Source organism: Microtus ochrogaster, chromosome 15 (genome assembly GCF_000317375.1).
Source record: "Microtus ochrogaster isolate Prairie Vole_2 chromosome 15, MicOch1.0, whole genome shotgun sequence".
Lineage (NCBI taxonomy): Eukaryota > Metazoa > Chordata > Mammalia > Rodentia > Cricetidae > Microtus > Microtus ochrogaster.
Window position 1 is genome coordinate 15,241,547 of NC_022017.1, and position 23,559 is coordinate 15,265,105.

The 23,559-nt window shown below is 54.7% G+C and overlaps 1 protein-coding gene across 6 annotated transcripts in view; it reads left to right on the plus strand.

Annotated features, from left to right (window-relative positions):
• Positions 1-364: 364 nt before the first annotated feature.
• Positions 365-23,559, plus strand: part of Elfn2 (extracellular leucine rich repeat and fibronectin type III domain containing 2) — a 50,300-nt gene continuing 27,105 nt past the window's right edge. For 2 of the 6 annotated variants that reach the window (XM_005354234.3, XM_013348791.2), the window contains exon 1: positions 365-664. The gene's annotated coding sequence lies outside the window, so the exon portion shown is untranslated. Of the gene's footprint in view, positions 665-951; positions 1,086-8,131; positions 8,454-23,559 lie in introns of those variants that run through there. The other 4 variants (XM_026782616.1, XM_026782617.1, XM_026782615.1 and 1 more) reach the window with 2 other exon arrangements.

Genomic DNA, 23,559 nt, shown 5'->3' on the forward strand with positions numbered 1-23,559 from the left:
CTGGGGGAGGAGGGTCAAGGATGGGATTGTCCTCTAACGGGCGCTGCACCCGGGGCAACTTTGCCTCCAGCTGTTGAATGAGCTGGCGGAGGCGGTGGTGGGGTGGACCGAGACACAGCCGGGTGCGAGGTGCCGAGGCGGGGCGGGGCCGGGGGGCGCGCTCGGCGGGTGCCCGGGGCTTGGCGGTCCGCGGTGCCGCCGCCTCACAGGGTGCCACAGCTGCAGCAGCGCCGGAGCCCAGCGCGGCCCCCGCCCGGTGGCGTGTGTCTGGGAGCGCGCTTGTGGCCGTGGAAGCAGCCGACGGAGGGGCTGGAGGGTCTGCAGCGGAAAGGCCTGTGAAGGGAGCCGGGGAGCCGGCTGAAGGGCCGGACCGACAGACAGACACAGTGATCTCTAGCCCCTGAGGCACCCCGCCCCGTGCCCGGGCCCTCTGCGGGCGGCAGCCCTGCGCGGCGGGAGGCGGGGGTGGCAGTGTCTGCGCGCACACGCACGTTCACAGACACACACGCCCGGGCCACGCCACAGACACACGACACGCACAGAGCCACGGCCGGCCGCTGCGCACACTCGCACCCGCTCTCACGCTCGCTCTCCGGCGCAGGCCCCGCAGCAGCCGCTGCTCGGAGGCGGTGGCATCCTGCTCGGATCCCAGCCGGGACTGGAGGTGAGTGAATTCCTCTAGATCCGAGAGCTGCCCAAGGCTGGCGGAGACCCCGGGAATCCGGGCTGAGCTGAGAGCGCCCTGGCCGCCAGCGGGGGTGGGGCTTGAAAAGGGACTCGGGAGGGGAGGATGAGCCAGGGAGAGTCACTCCGGGTTCCTCCTGGTCTGGGGATCCCTGTGAGACCCCCAGGGGACCACCCTGCATGAGGTGGTGGGGGTGAGGCCGGGCGGAGGCGTGGTGAGAGGGCAGGGAGGACCAGCGTCGAGGTGAGCATTTTCGGAGTGGTGGTGCAGAAGCTTGATGGAAGATGGTTTTGCTAGCCAGTACCACACCGCACCTCTCTGGCCCCCATTTTGGCAAATCAGAGGCTCTGATCTCCCTTTCACTGAGTCCTGGCGGGTCAAGGAATTCATTTTTTCACTGGTAAGGGGGGGTTGACGGGGTGGCTAGGTGGCTGGCTCAGGGTGAGGGGGCCTGGGTGCGGCTTGTCCCCCTTCCCCTTGGGAGCACTATGAATTTAGTAGGTGGACCAGAGTTAGGGTACATGGGGGGACCCTTGCAGGGGGCTGGATTTTTTCCTCAGAAGGGCTGGTGTGGGACAAGTCTGGAGGCACCAGCATAAACCGACATACTGCAGCTCTGACTGGGCCCCGCCACTGCCGGATATGTGTGTGTGTGCGTGTGTGTGTGTGTGTTCTCGTGTTTGTGTGTGTGTATGTTCAGACTGCAACTGGCTAGGAGGGGGCAGAGGGTGGGTGTGTTGGCTGGTGGGGTGGTATATGCACGTGGGAAGGGGTGTGTATTGACTCAGGATAGACCCCACCACACACACACACACACACACACACACACACACACACACACGCACAGTCTGTGGCCCAGCAGGGCTTCCTCAGAATGTTTGGAGAACTGGGATGTGTGTGTGTCTGCATGTCTCCCTGTGTGTGAATCTGCGCACTTGGGGAGACTGTATGGAGGATGTAGGCTGCCAGGCCTCGGTGTGTCAGGCATGACCAAGGAGAATGAAGCGGGAACATTGCTGGGAATCTCAGTCAGCTTTGGAGATATGTGGTACTAAGGGCACTTTCCAGGGCTCTGGACTCTTTCTGCCTTGCAGTTGCTGCAGAGGCACTGATCCCTTGTTGAGTTGTTGAGAGATACAGGTGTTGAACTGATTGTGTGTGTGTGTGTGTGTGTGTGTTTGGGTGTTTGAGTGCTCATGCATGTTTGTGTGCATGCGTGCTCTTGTGTCCGGCTGCGGATGTCACTGTCAGCAGGCCAGGCTGTGGGAGGAGAAGCTGGGGGGAAGGGGCAGCTGCTGGCGGTACCTGGAGGAATGTGGTGGAAGCTGCAGCCCTGGCTGTTGGCTTCAGTGAGGGAGGAGGGGCATCTCAACACCAGGAGCTGCACCGCGGGGGCTGGGCATGTTTGCATGTGTATGTGTTGCTTGGCTCATGCTGTTTCTGTAGCCTGTGGACACCTGTGGGACATGTCATGTCTAGATCAACAGCAGGGCATGTGGGCTTGCACATGCCTGTACATGTTGTCTGGTATGTGGGTGAATGCACACTGGGGGAACACACGGTCTCAGCTACCTATGGGCCCTACTGTTATACATGGTGAATAGGGGGACCTCTGGACCAATATTCCTTCAGCAGGAAAAGAAGAGTAGGAAGACACTGGGGAGAAAGAAGTGTGTGTGATGTCAGTGAGAACCTTGGGCTGTGACATCAGCTTCTGGCTGTTGGTGACGTCACTGGGACAGCAGTGTGAGGGCTACCCTCATGGGCCTGGGCGTTTGATATCACTGTGCATGTGGGGCTGAGTGTGGTCCTGTCCCCTGGGAGGGGGAAGAAGAAAGGAAGGGGATGGAGCCTCAGAGGAAGCAGTCTCTCTTAAGGAGCCCCCATTTCCCAGTGGTCCTCCTTTTCTTAAGACCCCTCCCAGCTCTCGGGAGGCAGAGGCAGGAGGATCTCCATGCCACTTGCTAGCCTCTGAGCCTCTCAGGTCTGTGTTGGCCTTGTCCCAGAAGCTCAGGCACTGTGGGCACCCATGTTTGTAGTCGTCTATGTGGATGCATGGGCATATGTTGAAGGTGCCTGGGGCCTTGGGTTCTAATCTCAGTTGGCCAGTTTTTGACTTTTGGGATTTGGGCAGTCTCTCCCCACTTCCCTGTCAGGTCTTTCACCTGTCACTTGTGGAGGAGGCTGGAAGTGAAGGATAGGGTCACAGGAACTGCAGTGGGCTCTTTGGTGCCTGGCAGTGGGGTGGAGCTCAACCACGCCAACTCTATCTTCCATTTCCTAGACTAGCCCCCCCTCTCCCCCCACACCCACCCCCGGCAACTCCTGCTTGAACTTTGCAAAGAATTTTATTCTTTTCTTTCCCGGGGTCCTCGCTACCTTCCCATAGGTGGGTGGACGACTGGCTGCTGGTCACAGAGCTGCACTTAGGCAAACTGAGGTCAATGAATTCTTTCCTCCTCAGGGTGGCTGCAGGGACACATCAGATCAGCAGGGAAGGGGACCTTTTGTGCCACAGGGGGTGAGGTGAGTCAGGGTGGCAGCTGGGTTGAAAGGTTACTGGCTATCGTGGAGGTTGCCTGTGGCTTTCACAGATTTACATAAAGACAGGCACACCCAGCTGCTGATCCTTCTCTGGTGGGGAGGGCCTAGGGTCTTTGATACCCTATGCTTTCTCCTCCACATGGCCTCCTCGTCACCCCAGTACTGTTCTGGAAGCAGACTGGAGTGCTAGGATCACCTTTTCCTGGTTGTGTGGCATTCTGTAAGTAGGAAGGACTGATTGCTTAACCTTAGGATTTGACAAGTGAGGTCAGGCCCTGCACATCACTTGCCTCTGCTAAGATTCTAGAGTCCAGGTCCTTTCCTTGCCCCAAACCTCTCCCTCCCCCCTGTGCTGTGCTAGCCAAGTCCACTGCTTCTAAGTTTGACACTCCGTACCCATCAGGCTGCTTGGGTGAGAGCAGTTAAGAAGGCTAACACAGTTGTCTGCCTCCAGCTGTCCCAGCTGATCCCTGATCAAATTAACCTCCTCCTGGCTCAATGAACACCCAGGGCAGAGGCTCTGACACCATTCCTGGGCATCATGTCTGGGCTTGAGATAACAGAGCTCCCTTTCCTTCAGCCCAGCCCTGCACACAGTTCCTGGGGAAGCCCTTGAGGGGCCCTGAGGACTGGAGAGCCACCTAGGCAGGCCAGAGGAAGGGGTTGGCTTCAGAGAGCATTGACCAACACAGTGGTAATTCAGAGAAGTCTATCAGTGAAGGTCTCTCCAGCCCCTGCCTAGGCCCTGGTTTGAGATACAATCTATAACTCATAGATATAATCTATGGCTCTTGCTTCATCCCACAGAATCCTTGTGTAGTAAGAGCAACCGTTATTCCTCATTTCACAGACAGGACACAGGGAGATTGCAGACCAGCTCAGGGCCACAAAGCAGTGGAATCCAGACTGGAACTTTACAGGTAGACTCTGAAACCAGGTTCTATTCATTGCTAAACACCTTTGCCAAGTGGGCCTGGGTCCTTTCATCTTGGCCTGTTACTAGTGCCCTCTCTGGGCCTTGTGGCACTCAGTTGTAAATGGGCACTGGGATCTGGCCGTATGGGAAGCAGTAGGTGGAGGGACCTTGTGTGATGGTTGTAGGGACAGTGGGGCCAGCCCCCAGGTCTCAACTCTTTCAACATTTCTTTCTCTATCTCCACCCCAGGCCTGTGACATTCCTGAAGGCTGTTCTCTGATTCTGGCCTTCTACGATGTCTCCAGCATTGTGTTAGTGGGTACTTGGTGGTGTGTGTGTGTGTGTGCGTGCGTGCGTGTGTGTGTGTGTGTGTGCATCCTGCCCTTTCCAGCCTGTACTTCTCATCCCCTGAACTGTGCAGGAACCAGTTCAGGAAGTGGGGAAGGGTTATGTCGTGAGCTGGGAGAGGGTAAGGCACATCCTCCCTGTCACCCCCTCTCTCTAGGGGGTGTGGGAAGTGACTCCCAAGGGTTGCTGGTCTGTCTGTTCTAAGCCAGCTCCAAGACTCAGACTTGACTCAGTTTCCCTCTTGACTGTGTCTCTTTCCCACTACAGTCTTCGTGGGGTCTTGGAGACACAGATGCGGGGCCCATTTGCCTGTCCTCTCTGCCCATTTCATGACCTGGGAGGGTTTTCACAGGTTTGCTTACTTGCTGTCTGTCTCCCACTGCCTGCCAAACTCCGTAGGTTCTCGGAAAACACTCATCAAACTCACATTGCTTTCATCTCTCTGAGGATGGTTGATGTTGTTCTCATTCAGACAGTGCACACATCTGTGCACTGTTCACCCAAGGAGAGCAGCAGGCCCCAGGGCTCAGACAAGCACCTCTGGAGACAAGGTCTAAGCCTCTGGCACACAGTAGGTCTTGCTTGACAGGCAGTCTTCATTAGTGAGTCTTCTGATCAGGAAGGGCTGGAGCTGCAGGCTGGGGGCAGGTGTTGTGCAGTCCCTGGCTGGCTGGGGGAGGCTGGGTTGCCTTCTGTTCTGGGCAACATGGAACTCCCTTGAGCCAGCACCTGCTCTATGCCAGAGAGGCATGAGAGACTCTTTTGCTTGTTTAATTTTGGCTGCCGACGTCTGGTGGTGGAAGCTGGGGGCTCGGCCAGGTGGAGAGAGCAGTGTAGGCCAGGGCCGTGGAGGCAGGGAAGCTGGGAGTGGATTTTGAGAAGGCAAGCCTAGACTTGTGGTTTGCCTCACAGGCCTGTGGGTGCCGGGTGGAGAAACCGGGAATCATGCATAGTCCATGTGGTTTGGAGCATGAAGATCTCTCGGGCCTGTTAAAATGCAAGTTTTGAATGCTTGGTGTGAGTTCAGTTCACATGGGGTAGGGTGAGGGTTCGGGAACCTCACTTCAACACTTTCCTTGATGATCAACTCATTCATGTTTGTGGTTGGATGACAGTGAAGTGTATGGGGGGTATGTTACATGTTCCTTGGGGTTTCTGAGACTCTTCCCACACTATGAGGAGCCAGAAAGGCTATCCTGGTCTTCCTGAGGGACCTGAACTAAGAGCAGAACCCTGCCACGTGTGACGCAGGTGGATATGGACCGGCGATCTTTAGCGTGCTTTGGCTGCTATCCTGCATGGATTCTGAGAGCCCCTTACACAGCCCCTAGGTGCCACTTGGTAGCACTCCTTGGCACAGATAATCAAGAGGAGACAGTCTGCAGTTCCGTATTCGAGGTGAGCACAGCTGGTAAGGTTAGGTCTCAGAGGCAAAGAGCTGGAGAGGAACTGCCCAGCACCTTGGACAGAGTATCAGTTCTTCCAAGGAGCTGGGCCTGAGGCTGCGCATCGGAGGGTGCTGAGCCAGGAAGGCATCCCAGAGGAGGCACGTATTCGGTGGGCCCGAGCTGGTCCCACGGGTCGCCGCCGCCCCAGACACATCCTGCGGCTTCTCGTCCCCGCCTGGCGTCGCCCGCCCCCGACTCGGCCGCCGCTTTCCGCCTTACTTCCCTGTGCTTAGAATTTGCAGCCGCAGCCGCTGACGCTCTCGCAGCCAATTTCACGGGCTCTGGGCTCGGTTCGGTGCGCAGGATGGATAGCAGCCGGCGGGGGCGGGTCGGAGTGGGGGTGGGGACACAGTGAGGCCCGCAAGGTGGTGGGGCAGGAGCGTGCCCTAGTCAGACTGGGATCCAATGCGCATACCCTGGGAGCACTGCAGAGGGTGCAGGCATGGTCGTGAGTCCTGGGGTTGGGTGGCAGGAGTGCTTTGGTCCCCGTGCCTGGGAGGGGTTCCCTGTGTAGGCAGGCTTGCGGACATGTATGTGTTGGCGTGTGAAACTCTGTAGGGTGTCCTGTGTACGGGGGCGTGTTTGTCTGGGTGCCTTTGGCAAGTTTGAATGTGCGAGCAGTCCACAGTAGGGGGCTAGTGTGTGTGTCTGTGGGTGTGCTGATGTGTGTCTCTGCAGTGTTCCCGGGAGTGTTGACACAGCTGTGGGGCTGTGTGTTAGGACTTGTGCCTATATAGCCCCCTCCCCCCCAGTCCAGGCTCTGTGGGCGTGTTGGTTCTGTCTGGGTGCACTGTGTGGGTGTGTGTCTAGAGTGTGTTCCATGGGATGCAGCCCTGCTGGCCAAGGGTCTCAGTGGGCTCTCCGCTAGGACTGGGAGCCATTCTGTAAACCCCCAGTCTTGCTCACCCTTCCTGCCTCTGGGTGTGGGTGAAGGAACCCAGGCAGGCAGGGCCTCAGTGTTTATGTTCTGGATGTGCTGGCTGCCAGTGCTGGGTGGGTCTACATATGTTTGTGAATGGCACTGGCGAGGGGGTGAGGTGTGAGCCCCTGCCTGTGGGGGAGGTCTGGGAGTGCCATCTGGGCTGATGGAGGATGTAGGACCAGACAGGCGAGGGGCCCGTGTGTGTGCACAGCACGTGTGTATACATTCGGAGACTGAGCTTGGCCTCCGTCATCCCTGTCCCAAGTATGTCTCTGCAGGTGAAGGGCAGACAGGTATGTCAGCCTGTGGTGAGAGGCTGGCAGGGCAGGACTGGGCAAAGGGTGTGTGTCAGTCATGTGAAGTTCTGAATGAGAGGGGGCATGCAGGGTCAGGGGGCTTGTCCTTACTGGCTGCAGTCCATGAGAGGGGCTAGGCATTGCTGGTGATTTGGATGGCTGACAGGAAGGAGACACAGGTGGGCACTGAGATGAGGTGAAGGCTGGATGTGGGGGCAGTGGGCATTAGGTGAGTATGTCCAGTGTGCGGCCGCAACTGTGGATGAGGGGATTTGAGAGGTCCATTCAGACTCGGGTGCCTATCGGGAGTCAGGAATTGAGCGGCAGAGTTGGAGACCCTCTGTTCTCAGAAAATCTTCCCATCTGTTGATCACTCTTCTGCCACGGGGCTTCGAAGATGTCTGGGGGCTCCTGGACTCTGGCTGTATCCCTGAACCCCGTGGTATGCCTTGGGGAGTCCCCAGCCCGCCTTCTGTGTTTCGAGGCCCTTCCCCTCCGGTGCTTCCCCCCCACTGGCACTCTTTCTACTTCTGTCTCTAACCAGTTTGCCATATGATCCATCTTTAATCCCCCATCTCTTGTCCCTGCTCTCGCCCCCTTTCCTGTCTTCCGTACGATCTCTCAGTATCTCTCCATCTCTCTCCCCATGCCTCTATCTCTGTCTCTTGCCATCTCTTCCCATATGTCTCTGTCTTCATCCCTTCATCTTTCTCATCTCATCTCTGACTTCTCTCCTCATCTTACTATCTCACCCATCTCTCCTCATATCTCTTCATCTCTTTCTCCTCCCCCATCCTCCCCAGTCCCTTTCCCTCCCCGCCTCTCTCCATCTCTCTCCTCATCTGTCTCTCTCCGCATCTCTCTATCTCTGTCTCTCCCCGCGTCTCAGCCGCCACCTTCCTCCATCTCTGTCTCTAGATCTGTCTCCATCTCTCTCCCTTCCCTCCACCCCTCCCTTCCCTCGGCCTCTTCTCTCTCACACTGATATCATTTGTGGTATATGCTGTTGCCATGGGAAACCTAAGAAAGAAGTGAGTGTACCCTTCAAGACTTCAGCATTTTCCCTCCTCCCTCCTCCTGCTGTCCCCTCCCTCTCTTCCTCCTCTCCTCCCTCCTTCTCTCCCCCTCGCCTCCTGGCAGAGCAGAGAACTGAGGAGCTGCTGCTGCACTGGGCCAGGACCCAAGACCCTATTGCCACCGCTGCTGCTGGGGCTGCCTAGGGGACCTCCTTGAGACCCGGGTCAGGGACAAAGCCTCACTGGCTGCAGGGGCCCCCTTTGCCGGCAGACATCTGGTAAGGACAGGGTCCTTATGACTGTGAGTGTGTGGCTGTTTTGTGAGCACAGCTCACATGACCTGGCCTTGCAAACCTGTGATGTAGCCCAGCTTAAGCCTGCTGAGGTCCCTTCCTGCCGGTCCCAGGCCCTGCCCCCAGCCATGGGCACCCCAACCTTGCCTCTTCCTGGCTCCCTTTCCCTAAGGCCTCAGAGGCTACTGGCAAAGTGGCAGGCTGTTGGGGGCTGGGACAGTCTTTCACTGTGGGTGAGAAGGAAACCCCCGCTTCCATCCTTTTTGCCTAGCTTAGAGGCTGACACTCCCTGGCCTGTACAGGGGATATCTACATTTGCTAGGAGTGGGGGGCCAGCCTGGGAGAACACGGCCCCGTTTCCCTCCAATGGGGGCTTTTTACCAAAGAGCAGGCTTACGGAGGGTCTAGGTGAGAGCTGACTGCAGAAGATGCTTCCTGTATGCATGTGGGGTCTGATCCCCTGTCATTGAATTTTAGAGGTGTCAGGGAGAGCAGCCTGACTCCAGGAGCCTGCAGGCAGGCAGGCAGGCAGGCAAGCAGGCAGCCGGCACTGTTCTAGTCGAGCTATGGTTGGTGGCTGCCCTGGAGAGGAGAGACTGTCACTGTCAGCAAGGCTGTGTTGGTGGTGGCCACGTGGAGGAAGCTGTTGTCCAGGCAAGCGGGCGGGCGCTGAGTGATGGCAGTTGCTGTGGCATTGTGGTCTCCATGGAGAGAGGAGGAGACAGTGAGGAGGCTGGTTGGCTGGGCTCAGTGTTGGTGGTTGCTAAGCAGAGAGAGATGCTGTCTCTAAGGTGTGGTGGTCTCCACGTGGAGGGCCGAGGCTGCTGAGATGTGCAGGTCCCAGAAGGGGCTTCTGCAGAGGGAAGGTGTGGTGGAGGGTAGCAGCAGGGAGGGGGCTTCAGGGAACTCAACATTGTTGTTATGGGGTGAAGTGGATGGTTTTTTTTGGGGGGGTGCTTTCCCGTGGTTAGGCCTGAGCTTCTTGTCCCTTCTACTGCCCTTTCAAAGCTTTCTTTTGTTTTCTGAGGGGACCATGGCCTGTCTGGGACTCTCTTAACCCTCTCCCCTCAGAGCCTTTGCTCTTCCAGGTCCCCATCTGGACACATGTTCATTTCTTGTTCCTGTGCATGCTGGAGACCCGCCAACCCAGTGCAGTGCTCTGGGCATCTGGCATTATTTCTGCCTTTGAGGTCTGAGCTGAGGCAGTTCATTGTCTGAAGTCACCCAAGAAGTCCAGGCCCCTGGCTGCTGAACACCCAGTTTTCCAGCACCCTCTTTCCCTGAGGAATCTGCCTTTGTCTCTCCCACTCCCTGGAATTCCCTGGAAGCAACATTTTCTTGAAATAATAACAGGAAGTAGTTGAGAAAAATGCTGAACTTCTGGGTTTGAGTCCTGTGACTCTGTGCCTTGGTTTCCTGCTCTGTACAATGGGAAAGAGGTTTCTGTCTCCCAGGGTGGCTGTGTTTGGGACACGACATGGATACCTAGCATGTTTCTGGGTCATAGCTGACTCACAGCAGGTGACACCATTACTGTCCTCTTAAAGGTGACTTCAATGTGATTTCCTGCTATTCGTAGGAGGCCAGTGGTCTTGTCCCTAGAGATCTGCCTCCTCGGGTCCTTTTCCCCAGTTCTCTAGGAATGGGAGCAAGGTCTCTTGGTGGCCAATCAGCATGGAACTCTGTGTGTTTGTAGGCTCTGCAATTGGGTCTTCTGCTGCCTGCTTCATGTGCTCTGTCCCCAAGGGGTCCCAGCTATTGCCCAAATCCCTGTTTTCTGCCTTCCTCCTTGGGGTTCTGTGTTCTTAGACTTCTAAACCAGTCATGGCCTGGGGCACTGCCCCTGACTCACTTAAGGAATGTCTATCCTGTCTACTTTTGTGGCACCACAGGGGTACTAAGGTAAGGGACTGCGAGGGGGTACTAAAGGCAACACTGGACATACTTGAGGAACAGGCAAGATGACTGTCTTCAAGGAACAAGGATCTTGGTTCAGGCTCTGGTCTAGAAGGGTGACCGTGACAGTGAAGAGTCCCTTGCCCTTTACCCTCTCACCATTTCAGCCTTCTTTGCATTGCCTGGGGGAGGGGACAGAGGACTATTGTGGGTGACCTTAGCTGGTTTTAAGAGGTCCAAGCACCCCTCGACTTTAGCTGGGCACAATACCAGACAAGGGTTCAGCAGATGTGAGGTGGGCAGGGGGACCTGCAGGAGCCCAGAGCTGGGGACAGTCAGGCTCACGTGGTCCCCCTCTGTAGGATTTTGGGAGCTGCAGTTTTCTTGCCTGTAAAACGGGAGCCAGGATAGTGCAATGTGGAGCACTTTAAATGAACTAGGGTACGAGGAAGACATTCCCAACTGATGGGGCCGGTGACCTAGCTCCTGGGTGTTGAGCACCTACTGTCCCATGTCTCTGGGTTCTGAGTCTCATCTCATTCCTGGACTTTAATGGCTGGTCCTTTTGTCACTGCTGCTTCCTGGCTGGCAAGTCCAGTTGTCACTTCTTTGGGAAAGGTCTCCCTACAGCCCAGTTTGTCTCTCTGAACCTCCTCACTCTTTCTACTCATGGCTTTGATCACAACTAATAGTGCTTTTTTATTTGTTTTTCTTTCTTCTTTTGTTTTGTTTTTCAAGACAGGGTTTGTCTGTAGCTTTGGAGCCTGTCCTGGAACTAGCTCTTGTAGACCAGGCTGGTCTCGAACTCACAGAGATCTGCCTGCCTCTGCCTCCCGAGTGCTGGGATTAAAGGTGTGTGCCACCACCGCCTGGCGCTTTTTTATTTTTTTAAAGTCCTTATTACATGTGTATGTCTGCATGTATGTATGTGGACCATATGTGTGCCTGATGCCTAAGGAGGCCAGAAGAGGGTGTAGAATCACCTGGAACTGGAATTATAGATGGTTGTGAGCCACCATCGATAATTGGTGATGCTGAGAATTAATCCCTGCTTCTCTAGAAGGGCAACTGGTACCCAACTGCAGACTCATCCCTCTAGTGCCTATTAATTTGTCTTTTTTTTGTGTGTGTGAATGTACCTGTTTGTGTGTGTGTGTGTGTGTGTGTGTGTGTGTGCATGCGCACTGCACACATGTGTTCTGGTGTGGGCATATGTGTGGAGAACAGAGAATATCCTTGGTTGTCATTTCTCAGACACTGTTCAGTTTCATTTCCCTTCCTTCTCCCTCCCTCCTTCCCCCTCCCTCCTTTCCTCCCCCTCCCTCCCTCCCTCCCTCCCTCCCTCCCTTCCTTCCTTCCTTCCTTCCTTCCTTCCTTCCTTCCTTCTTTCCTTCCTCTTTCTTTCAAGACATGGTCTCTCACTGGCCTAGAACTCACCATGTAGGCTAAACTGGCTGGCCTGTGAAGTCCAGGCTCCATCTATCTTTACTTCAATAGCAGTGAGATTGCAATTAAGCACCTTTTAATCTGAAATTTTAAAGAAATGTATGTCCTGGGGGTTGAACTTAGGTCTTCCTGCTTGGAGGCAAATGTTTCCCTGTGAGTTGTCTCTCTAGCCTAAGACACTGACTGTGGCAGGGTCTTATGTAGCTCAGATTTGCCATGAAGGTGAGGATGACCTTGAACTCCAAATTCCCCTGCCATCATCTCCTTAGTACTGGGATCATGGGTGTGTGCTGCCCAGCTTTGATACCTTTCTTTTTCTTAAAAATGATTTATTTATTCTTATTTTATATCCATTAGTGTTTTGCCCACATGTATGTCCACGTTAGGGTGTCTCCCGTAACTGGAGTTACAGAAAGTTGTGAGCTGCCATGTGGGTGCTTAGAATTGAACCTGGGTCCTCTAGGAAGAGCAGCCAGTGCTCTTAGCCACTGAGCCATCTCTCCAGTACCCTTTGATACCTTTTTATTTATCTGTTTACCCTGTGGTGTATGGGCTCCCCAGAACAAGTTACTGCCTTGTCCCAGGGCCTGTGGGGGATCTGGCACACAGAACACCATTAACTGTGTGATGAGCACATGGCAGGGCAGCTCAGTCTTTCCAATCCCATTTTATTTTATTTTTTTAAATCTTTTTTTTATTATTTTGTTTATTTATTATGTATACAATATTCTGTCTGTGTGTATGCCTGCAGGCCAGCGGAGGGCACCAGACTCCATTCCAGATGGTTGTGAGCCACCATGTGGTTGCTGGGAACTGAACTCAGGACCTTTGGAAGAGCAGGCAATGCTCTTAACCTCTGAGCCATCTCTCCAGCCCCTCCAATCCCATTTTACACAGGGCAGGAGTGACGCTGGCTGGGCCTGGGCAGTTGGTCCTGTGTTTGAGCCCTGGGCTGATGGGCTTTTGTCTGCTACACTGCAGCAGAGTCTTGCTGAGAACCTTTATGTCCCAGGGTTAGGACTTGATCCAAGCTCCAGAGGCAAGATCACAGAAAGCTCTTGGATGAAGAAGGCTTAAGACGAGAGGGAGGGCTGGTGGTAGCAATTGGAACAGTCAAAAACAGTCAAGTCAGCAGTCCATTAGCTGGGCAACCGTAGGCAAATTATGGAACCATTCTGTGCCCTCAGCCTATGTGACTGTAAAATGGGAATCCTCTCTCAAAATCTTCAGGGCACAACTACTTTTGGCTTTAATCTTTAGTGTGCAGGTTTGGCTTTGAGACCACCTCCCCAAAGCGAAAAGATAGTATCTGTGAGCCACCCAGTCTAGCCGCCCTCACAGTTAGCTTGCATGGAACTGAATGAAGCTTTGATTTCTTGTGTGTGCACGTGTGTGTGTGTGTGTGTGTGTGTGTGTGTGTGTGTGAGAGAGAGAGAGAGAGAGAGAGAGAGAGAGAGAGAGAGAGAGAGAGCGCATGCGTGTGCACACGCGGGTGCCAGAAGGCAATATCGTGTATCATTCCTCAGGTACCATCCACCTTGGTTTTAGATGGGTTCTCTCACTTGTACCTGGAGTCCCACTACTTTAACTAGGTTAGTCAGAAAGGAGCCCCAGAGATCTGTCTGTCTCCTCATTCCCAGCCCCGAAATCATAAGCCAGAGCCACCATGCTTGGCTTTTTGTGAGGGTTCTGGGCATTGAATGCAGATCCTCCGGCAGCAAGCATGTTACCAGATGAACTATCTCCCCAGCCCAAGGTGTTGATTTCTGAAAAGGGACATTGTAAGTGTACGGGACAGGCCACACTCTCCCCTGCCAGCTTGTGCTCAGTTGCACCTCATCACGTCATGATGGGGAGGAGGTGAGAGAATTTTAAAGAAGAGAAAGAAGGAGGCGGGTTTATTTTATTTTAATTATTATTGTTTTGTCTTCTGAGACATGGTTTCTCTGTGCATCCCTGGCTGTCCTGGAACTTGTAGAGATCCATCTGCCTCTGCCTCCTGAGTGCTGGTATTAAAGATGTGCAGACCACTACCATCCAGTGGGAGGCTGGTTTAACTGAGCTCCTGCTGCGTGCCAGGGACCTTTCCCTGAGTCCCTCCCATGGCTATCGCAGCCCAAACAGCACAGGGAAAGCATCTGAGCCACTGAGGTCTGAGCACTTCTTTACTAGGGCATGGAGTTGAACAATGCTCAGAGCTTCTATAGGAAGAGGAGAGAACAACCCAGGTATGGGAAAGGCCTTTCCTGCTCACCTAGGCCATGGAGAGGTCTATCCTGCTCACCTGGGCCAAGGAGAGGTCTATCCTGGTTACCTGGGCCATGGGATGTGAGGTTAGTGCTGTTAGTATGGGTTGTTGAGCATCTAGCCTCATTTTAGAGCTGGACAAGGGGTGCTGAGACAGACAGATGGCTCCCTGGCTTGGCTGCCCACCCCACTGGCAGCCATGCCGGGCAGGGAATAGATCTGGCCTTGTGTGCAGCATCCTAGTGTCTTGCTCAAGACCCCATTTGTTTGGGGAGGAGAAAGGGGGGTCTGTGGTACCCAACAGAGGTGGGATTCATGGATGGGGCCTGGCAAGGAGGGTGGCCTGCCTGGTACTGGCCTGGCCTGGAGGAACGCCAGTAGGGAGGCCAAGAGACAGGGAACTGGGTGTGGCATACTGCACTCAAGGAGGGGGCCATGTGCACAGAGGACCCAGGCAAGAGGTGGGCGTCCCACTCTGGCTTTCTCGTCTGAGGAAAGGGAGTTCCCAGTGTGAGGGGGTAGGGCTTCCTCTTCTAGGATCCCTAGTCTGAAGGCGGAGGTGCTGGGGGTGTTCTGAGCTGGGCTGCTCTCTGTGTGTAGGAGAGGCTGGCCCCCTTGCCTGTAGGCTTGCTGGATTCTGGGAAGATTCCTTGCAAGAAGTGGGCCCTAGGGACCAGAAGGGGTGGTGGAAGAAAGGCCACGGGTAGGTTTTCTGCATTAGGAATAAGAAAGACACCATACATTAGGTCCACTTTAGAGATGTCACATGCCTTAGTTTGCTCATCCGGGAAATGGGGGCCTGACTTGCCCTGGAAGGGATAAACAGAGGTAGAGTTGGAGGGAGACCACACACACACACACACACACACACACACACGGTCCACAGGGCTGCCAGGGCCTGCATCTGGCGGCTTCTAGAAGCTGCTGCAGCTCTACCCTCCCACCCACCTGGTGGCCACACTGAGTCACAGCCCAGTTAATTCTGCTTTAATAGGCATAGGCATAGAGAGAGTGGGGTGGGACTGTAGGCCTCCTCTTCCACCTTGTGGTGTGACCCTGGCTAGCCCCACAGTGTCTCTGGACCTCAGCATGAGACCCAGCTCCTGCCCTTGAGAACAGGGGCTGAAGTGAATGGGTAGACATGGACCTTCACCTTTTACCCAAGGGCTGGGCTTTGAGGATTGGGTGGGGAGGCAGAGCTCTCCCGGAACAGCCCCATTGCAGATGATTGACAGTAGAGGAGAGATGATGGCTCGGGAGCCCCGGATACAAGCAGAGCCGCCACGGGTGAGCCTTTTCTGTCCTGCCAGACACTCAGGAGGGCTGGCAGGGGTGACAGATTAGAGCTGAGAAACTCCTGGGCTATGACGTGCGATGATGCAGGAGGAGTTAAGCATGTGGGCCCACAAGTCAATTTCCTGTTCTACCCGTAGCAGGCTGCCCGGTTCCGTTCCTCGCTAGCCCGCGGGGATGCTCTTCAGTGCCCAGCCCCACCCCTGACCCAATAAGTCCTCCCGAATGCCAGCTCTGCACCCAGATTCCTGTTGGGGGGAGTAAGGCTCTGAGGTTGTTGTAGATAGGCATAGTCTCTGGTGGCCAGGACCGGGAAATGTGGGCGGGTACGTCTGCCTCTGTAGCTCCTCCCACCCGCCTCACTGCCTTTGGAACAGGGCCTACAAAGGTTCTGCCTTTGGAATAGACATGTGGGGTCTGTTCTAGCTTTGTGCCCCTCTGTGGCTCAGGGAAGATCAAGCTCCCAGCCTCAGTTTCTCCACTTGTAAAGGGGATTAGTGTTTGGACTGATGGCCTCTGCTTTGTCCGCTGGGCACATGCTGGACACTCACCTGCCATTCCCTGTGACTGCCTGCTTCTCCCCTTTCTGATTTGGAGATGGAAGAGGCCTTGAGCAGTTTCTGAGCTGGGCTACAGGGGCCTGAGCAGAACTTTTCTCCTGGGTTCTCCTTCCTGCTATATCTGGTCTCCAGCTCTCTGCCTCAGCCTCTCTGGGCCCCACAGCCTTCTCTCTGGCTCTTGGCCTGGAGGGAGCTGGGTTGATCTGTGATGCAAGCGTGGCCTGGGCAGTTTGGCCATGGGGCAGGCTTGGGTTGGAGGGTATCCTGACCAAAGAATGTATGGGTTTACAACCCCGTTTAAGGGTTGACACCTGCTCATGGAATGTGAATAGAAAGGACCAGGCTACTGTCCCCAAGACCCACCTGTCTTCAGTCCCTCCAAACACGTGCACAACAGCCTTTTTTTCTGTCTGCGACACACCACAAAGCTGGCTGGGTACCCGCACAGCGAGTCCGGCAGGGTTCCTGTTCCCCTCAGGCATAGCAAGAGCTTCCGCACCCCCAACTTTCGTGGGCCTGTTTCTCTCTCTGCAGCAGGTAGCCAGCATTGCTTCCTTCATAGAGCAGGCTTCCTGGGTGCACCCTGAGACCAAGGTGGTAGTTTGTGGAGATCGGCTTCCAGGTCTGAGTGTGGGCATCTGGGCTCCCTGGTACCTTTTGGCTGAGCATATGCAGGAGCCCATTCTAGATGGGGTTCCAACCTGTCTGCTTTTGCAGAAGGGTGGCAGCGTAGAAGCAGAGAGCTCCCGAGTGCTGGATGTCCCTCGCAGTCCCTGCCTGCCTGACATAGGCTCATGGGTGCCCAGGGGAGCTTTTGTGTGGTGGCGACAGGGTGTGCCTAGAAATGTGTTGTGGTCTTCCACAGGTGGGATTAGGGAAGGTGAGTGACAGTCCCAGAGGAGGGAGTGCAGGAGGCTGGAGAGGGTCTAGGGACTTTAGCCCCATGCTGTTCCCTGCCTTGTCTACCACAACTGTCCTCAGGTTTTCCTTTCTTCTTGGGGTCTGAATGGGTGGGTTCCTGGGAATTTGCTCTGGGCAGGGAAGCCAGAGCCAGGATTTGAGTTGTCACACTGGCTCTTACCCCCTGTGGGACCCAGTCCTCGGGTCACCCAAGAGTCAGAGGGGATCTATTATTATTAAACCTCTTCAGGGCTGGAGAGATGGCTCAGTGGTTAAGAGCACCGCCTGCTCTTCCAAAGGTCCTGAGTTCAATTCCCAGCAACCACATGGTGGCTCACAACCATCTGTAATGAGATCTGGTGCCCTCTTCTGGCCTGCAGGCAGAGTACTGAGAATACTGTATACATAATAAATAAATAAATCTTAAAAAAAAAAAGAATAAAACCTCTTCAATAATACCTGTGCCAGGCGCTAATCTAAGAAGGTCCCAGGTGTTCATTAAGCCTTCAATATCCCAACAAAATAGATACTATTATAGCTCTACTTTACAGGAGGGGAAGCCAAGGCACAGAGAGGTTAAGGATCCTGCCCATCACCACACAGTGAATGAATGAATGGTGGAATTAGGATTTTAACTACCTAAATCTCCAGCTGCTGCCTAACCACCTTCTGTTCTAAGTACCCTTGGTGATCTTGAGAGCTGAGAGGCCAGCCCAGGCCATGACCCAAGCTTTAAATGTCTGGGAAGAAGGCCCTACCATGGGTGGGAATGGCTGCTTGCAACCAGGTTGTGTTTGAGTCCTTAGCTTACCATTTACCAACTTAGTGGAGCCTGAGTTTCCCCATGTGTAAAATGGGGTAACAGTGGTCCTTTAGTAGGGCTGTTATGTAAATCTGGCACAAAGAGGCCTGCGGCCCCCCAGGCACATAGTGGGCACTGTGATGGTTCTGTGACAGCGTGAGGTGCACACGGCAGAATTGAGCATGCGCTGCAGTATTAGACATAGGGCTGCAGCTAGGAGTAGGGGGAGGCTAGTGGACACACTGGCAACTCCTCCTCAGGGCTGCTCACCTGCCCACCTGTGCCTCTGCCGGGGCTTGGCCTGGAGCATAGCCTGCTGTTTGTGATGTAGGTATTCCACCAGCAGTTGTAGATAAAGAAGTGACCCAGGGTTGGGGATATCGCTCAGCTGGTAGAACAGTTGCCGAGAACACAGGAAGTCCCGAGTTCTGCCCGCAGCACTGCATAGACCAGATACCGTGGGGGATGACTCTAACTCCAGAACTTGGGAGGTTAGGCAGGAAGATCAAAAGTTCAAGGTCACTCTCAGCTACATAGAAAGTTCCAGGCTAGCCTGGGGTACATGTGACCCTGTCTCAAAATAAATAAGCGAACAAACGGTACTCTTAAGGCCACATGTCAAGTGATTTTACCTTCAACTCCCTCCTGGCAGAGCTGGTTTAGAAGAGCAGGGGCTTCCCAGAGTGCCAGCAGGGGTTGACCTGGGACATGTCCCTCATCTTTGTCCAGTACAAACGTGAATGTGCATGCAGAAGAGAATGCTCACACACTGTGCTGACGGGAGGGCTTCCCTCGTTTTATTAGCCTAAAAGGATTCATCTCTCTGCCAAGTCCATGGGCTGGGTACCAGCTGTGGTACCTGCCTCCCCTGAGGCCTGTGGCTTTCTGGGGATGGGGCAGGAATCCTGGGGGGGTTCTGGGAAGGTGGAGCAGAGGAACCCTCACCCTCACCCATAATCTGTTGGGTGCCTGACAGCTTCTGTCTTTGTCCTGGCCACGTTATCCAGAAATCCCACTGGCCCAGACTCACTGCTTGCTCCTCATCTCTACCCTGCCACCTCTGCCCCTCATAAGCATTTTTTTTGGGGGGGGCAATGATATTCCCCAGGACCAGTGCCCCCTCACCATGCCCGAGGGCAGCATTTCTGATGCCAGGGAGGAAATTAATAAACATGGAAGGCAGAAATCAAGTCTTTGTTTCCCTCTCTCCCCCATCCCCTGAGCAGATGCAGAGGGGAGAAGGGGAACTGTGGTTGGTCCCTGAGGTAGGGAACTGGGCTGGGGGTGTGGCTGAGTGTGTCTGAAGGCAGTCAGGGGAGGGCAGGCATGGATGGGAGCGTGATCCCAGGACCCTGAGCAATCTGCCCTGTTCCTGGTGGTGAGACCCTGAGTCAGGTGCTTCTGGGGGGCACCATCAGCCCCACGATTGTGCATTCATTTGTCCTGTCTCCATGGCCCATCATTGATTATAACTGCTATCACTTATTGAGTTCTTACTGTGTGCACTGAGAAGGGTTTTGGGTATCATCCAGTCTTCAGGATGATGGTGTGGGACTCAGAGAGGGAAGGTGACCTGTCCAAGTCACACAGCTAAGAGGCAGGGCAGAGCTCAGATCTCTGCAGCCTCGTAGCCCCATCCGGTGAGCTGCCAGGAGGAGACATCAAGGTGAAACTCGCAACTGTAGAGTGAGTTAGCGCTTGCTGTGTACAGACAAGGGACAGGCTTTTTTGAGACCATGGTCTGGAACTCACTGTGTAGCCCAGGCTGGCCTTAAATTTACAGCCCTCCTCTTGCCTCTTCCTCCTGAGTGCTGAGGCCACCAGCGTGCACCACTGCTCGTGACTCGCATGCTTTATTTCATGCTCGCAGTGACCCTGTGAGCCCTGTGCGCCACGCCTTTGCTTTCTCCACCTGGTGTTTACCGAGTGGCGAGTGGTTCAGGGAGGTGAGGGAGTTATTGATGAGCTCTGGCCATTTTTTCCTCTATGCTTTCTGTGGTCAGGTCTGGGACACAGGCGAGGGGCCTGGCACAGAGTAGGTATTCAGGACATGGCAGGTGCCTGGTACACAGTAGGTGTTCAGCACATGGCAGGTGCCTGGCACACAGTAGGTGCTCACCTAAGTTTAGTATCTTGCCTTTTCACTGATCATGAGGCACCTGGAGCTGCCTGGAGAACTGCGATAGAGCCTGTGAGCCATCCCAGCCCCCAGTGCCACTTTTCCTTGCTTGTGACACTGGGGAAGGCAGAGCTCAACATCAGGACGCTCCGCAAGGGTTGGGGGAGGCTGGGAACGCGAGCAGGAGGGGTCTGGCTCGAAGAACTGTTACATAACAGGCGTGAGGACACCAGTGTGCTCTGTTGCTGTGCCTGTCTCTAAGAGCCCTCCCCTAGCCTAGTCCCCATCCTTAGCCACTGCCTAGGCACTGCTCCATGCTGTATCCCTAGAGTTTCTTACAGCAGAGTGTTGGGGACACCCAAATCTCCATTCTTTATCCGGGATCTGCCTCTGGCTGTCAGGTGAAGTTGTGGCCACCTGCTGATTGAAAGTGACCTCTGGGGAGGTGTCTCTGACACCCCCCCCACATCAACACATCTCTTGCTGGCCGCTCCCTCTGCACCCTGTCCTTTACCCCCTCCTGAGGCCTGTGACTCCAGGGTGGGCACTGCAGCTTCTGGCCTGCACCCTGGTAAGCAAGCATCCAATCCCTGCCCTCACATCCCCTCCACTGCCTTTGCTGGCATTTCACCCCATCTTTCCTGTATCTTCACAGCAGCCCCCACACCCCCCTGCACCCTTCCTCAGTGCCTACTCGCCAGCATCTCACTGGGTTTTGACTGCTTCTGGGCCAAGACCCAGATGTCTTGCTGCAGCTTCTGAGACCTGCCAGGGTTTGGCCCAGCCTGTGCCTTTCTCCTCTCATATGCGCTATCTAGTATGGCCTACTAGCTTGCCTAAACTCTCACCTTCTGGGTACTATGATAGCCATGGTTCCCGGGCCAGATTCCTCCTGGGTGACATCCTCCCTGACCCTAGGGTGGACAATGCTCACAAGTGACCCTGAAGAGGCTTCTTTTGGCAGGCTGTATCTGCCCACTCTGCAGATGGAGAAACTGAGGCTCAGGTATCTGAGCACAGGGACACAAGCCTTTGCTGTTTTGTCCTGAGTTCTCCTTGGGTGCCTGTACACGTGTGCATTCGCGTGGTGGTGGGGGAGGTTCGGGCTGCAGTCTACACAAGGCCATGTTTGGACTGGATTGCTGAGCCTCCTCCAGGAAACGAGGATTGGGGCTGTCTCTGGGGACCCAGCCTGCCTTTCCTGTGGTTGGTGGGGATGCTGTGTGAGAACCTGGGGGAGTGTCACAGCCCCCCAGGAGCCCTTGGGACCACAGCCTCCCAGCTTCTCTCGTTTTTTTCCCCTTCTCTTCAAAACAAACACCCGCCAGCCCAAACCGCCCATCCAGCCAAGGCACAGATGGAGCCCAAGTTGGAATTAATTAGTCCTGTTGCCAAGGCAACAGGGACCTGGACTGGGATCCAGTCTTCTCCCTGGGCCCGCCCCTCCCTCCCCAGACCCTTCTCATGTTTCCACCCCTTGTAGCCCTGGCTCTGGTCCTCAGCCCTGCAGTAACTGGGGTGACCTAGGGACCTCTTCCAAAGTCATGGAGGCAATGGTGAGGGTGTCTATGAACAGTCTTGGAGTCCCTGCTTGGAGTTGCTCTTGGTTTGGTGGGACCTTGGGCAGATTCATGGACAGCTGTCAGCCATATTTGGTTTGGTAGGGAATATGATGAAAAAGCTGAGTCTGCTTGGGGGTGGCAAGTGTCATGGCACTGACTGATGGACGGGAATAGTGGAAGTGGCCTACGTTTGAGGTATCACGGGATACAGTAGGTTCTACAGTGACATCCAGGCAGCAGGCCATGATGGGTACTTCTCAGGGGCTAGCATCTTCATGGTCTGTGACAATTCTGGGATGCCCTTATCCCTACCTACTGGCTCTCACTATGTTGTCTATCCAGACCTCGCTCCTTCTCCGTGGAGGAGCCCACCTCCTTCCTCTTTCCCCGCTTCCCCCGGAACCTCTCTGGGCTCTAGTCCTCAGGCTGTATTCTTCATCTCTTCCCATGGTGTGCCCAGCTCTGATTCTCCCTCTGGTCACCTTGCAGGGTCCCAGTGAGTCACCCAATCCTGACCTTAGTCCCTACTAAGGACAATGGATATTTCTTGTGCCCAATCAAGGGGTGGGTACTCCAGGAGACGGGCCCTGGAGAAGCTGAGACATATCACAGTCAGCTACCCCTCATCCACTGTTCCCCTTGCTGGAAGGTGCAGGTTCGAAGTACCCAGCCAAGACTTTGAGGGCCAGGCTCCTGGGTCCTCTCAGTGGCTCTGTGAATCTGCCTGGACCTGTAGCTTCTCCTGAGGTCTAGAAGATGGAGGAGGATTGTTGTTGGAGTAACAGAAACAGACCAGGCTGCGAGGAAGCAGGCTCTGTGGGTGGTTGCTGTCATGGGCTGTTTGTGGAAGTCCACTCAATGCTGAGGCTGTGGGGACCCTAGTGAAGGGGCCACCTTTACCCACTGCTCTTACTTGCTAAGTCCCCAGTGGTGGTCTGGCCATACAAATGTCACCTTGAGCTGGCAGTGCTGGTTTCTTCTTAGCCACCCTTCTGGCCCCAAATACTCTGAGCTGCTGGTGACCACAGACCATATCCTTGTTGCCTGCCTAGCTCCTCTGGGTACAGGGAGGCACCTTTCCACCTGGCCTGGTGGGACAGGGAGAACATGAGCCAGGTCTGGTGACCATACTCTCCCCTTCATCCCCTCCCTTGGGACCTGTGGATTGGTTACCATCCCCCTTCTGAGCCCTGTTTTCCTCATCCTTCTGGGCTTCCTGTGGTTTTTGTTTTTGCTTTTTTTTTTTCTGACTTCAAAACTTATTGTGTAGCCTTGCACTTCAGGCAATCCTCCTGCCTCAGCTTCCTGAGTCTTAGGTCCACAGGAGTGGGCCACCATGCTCAGCTGTAAGCTTGCATTCTGTGGCAATGAAATTACCAAGATGAACACACACATCACTCCCTCCCTCTCTTCCTCCTTCCCTTTTTTTCTCTTTCCCTTCCTCCCTTGCTTCTTCCTTTCTCTCTCTGTCAGTCTTATATTGTAGCCCAGGCTAGACTCAAACGTCAATTCCCCTGCCTCAGCATCCTGAGTGCTGACATACATCACAGGTATGGGCTACCATTTTGATCTTTATTTTTTTTTTCCCTTGAAGTAGAGGTCTCATGTAGCCCAGGCTGACCTTGAACTTGCTATGTAGCCTGTGCTAGCCTTGAACTCCTGATTCTCCTGTTTCTACACCCGGGTTCTAGGATTACATGGCATGCATGCACACTGGCACCTGGCTCTGAAAAACCTTTTGAGATACATCAATGAGTGACAAACACTGCTGTCCATAGAGGCTGTGCCATGTGCAACAGCCCGTGGGGCCTGAGTCAGGCAGTAGGGTGTGGTGGGGCTTGTAGCCAACTCCAGCAGCCAGCCAGCTCTGCCTGATGGCATGGAAGCTGGAGTTTAAATCCACAGAGCTAGCCAGCACAACCAAACTGCGGGCTGGGCTGTGTTTGGAGCTGCCAGCCTGCCCCAGAAGGCAAACTCTACAAATGGATTAACTGGGGGAGGTATTTAGCTATCCTTTACATAATAACAAGGGCTAACATTTATCGAGGGCTTGCTCTGGGCCAGGAGACTACTAAGCACTTTACTGGGATTATCTGCCTTGATCCTCACACCTATCCTGAGGCGGGCAGGGTGCAACCACTGTTCATACTTTGTCATGGAGGCAATTACAATTATACCACAGAGAGGTTAAGTCTGGGGGCCGAGATCACACAGCAGCAGGGAGGTGGTAGCACCAGCCCCTGGGGCCTTCTGTTTCCGCGCGCGC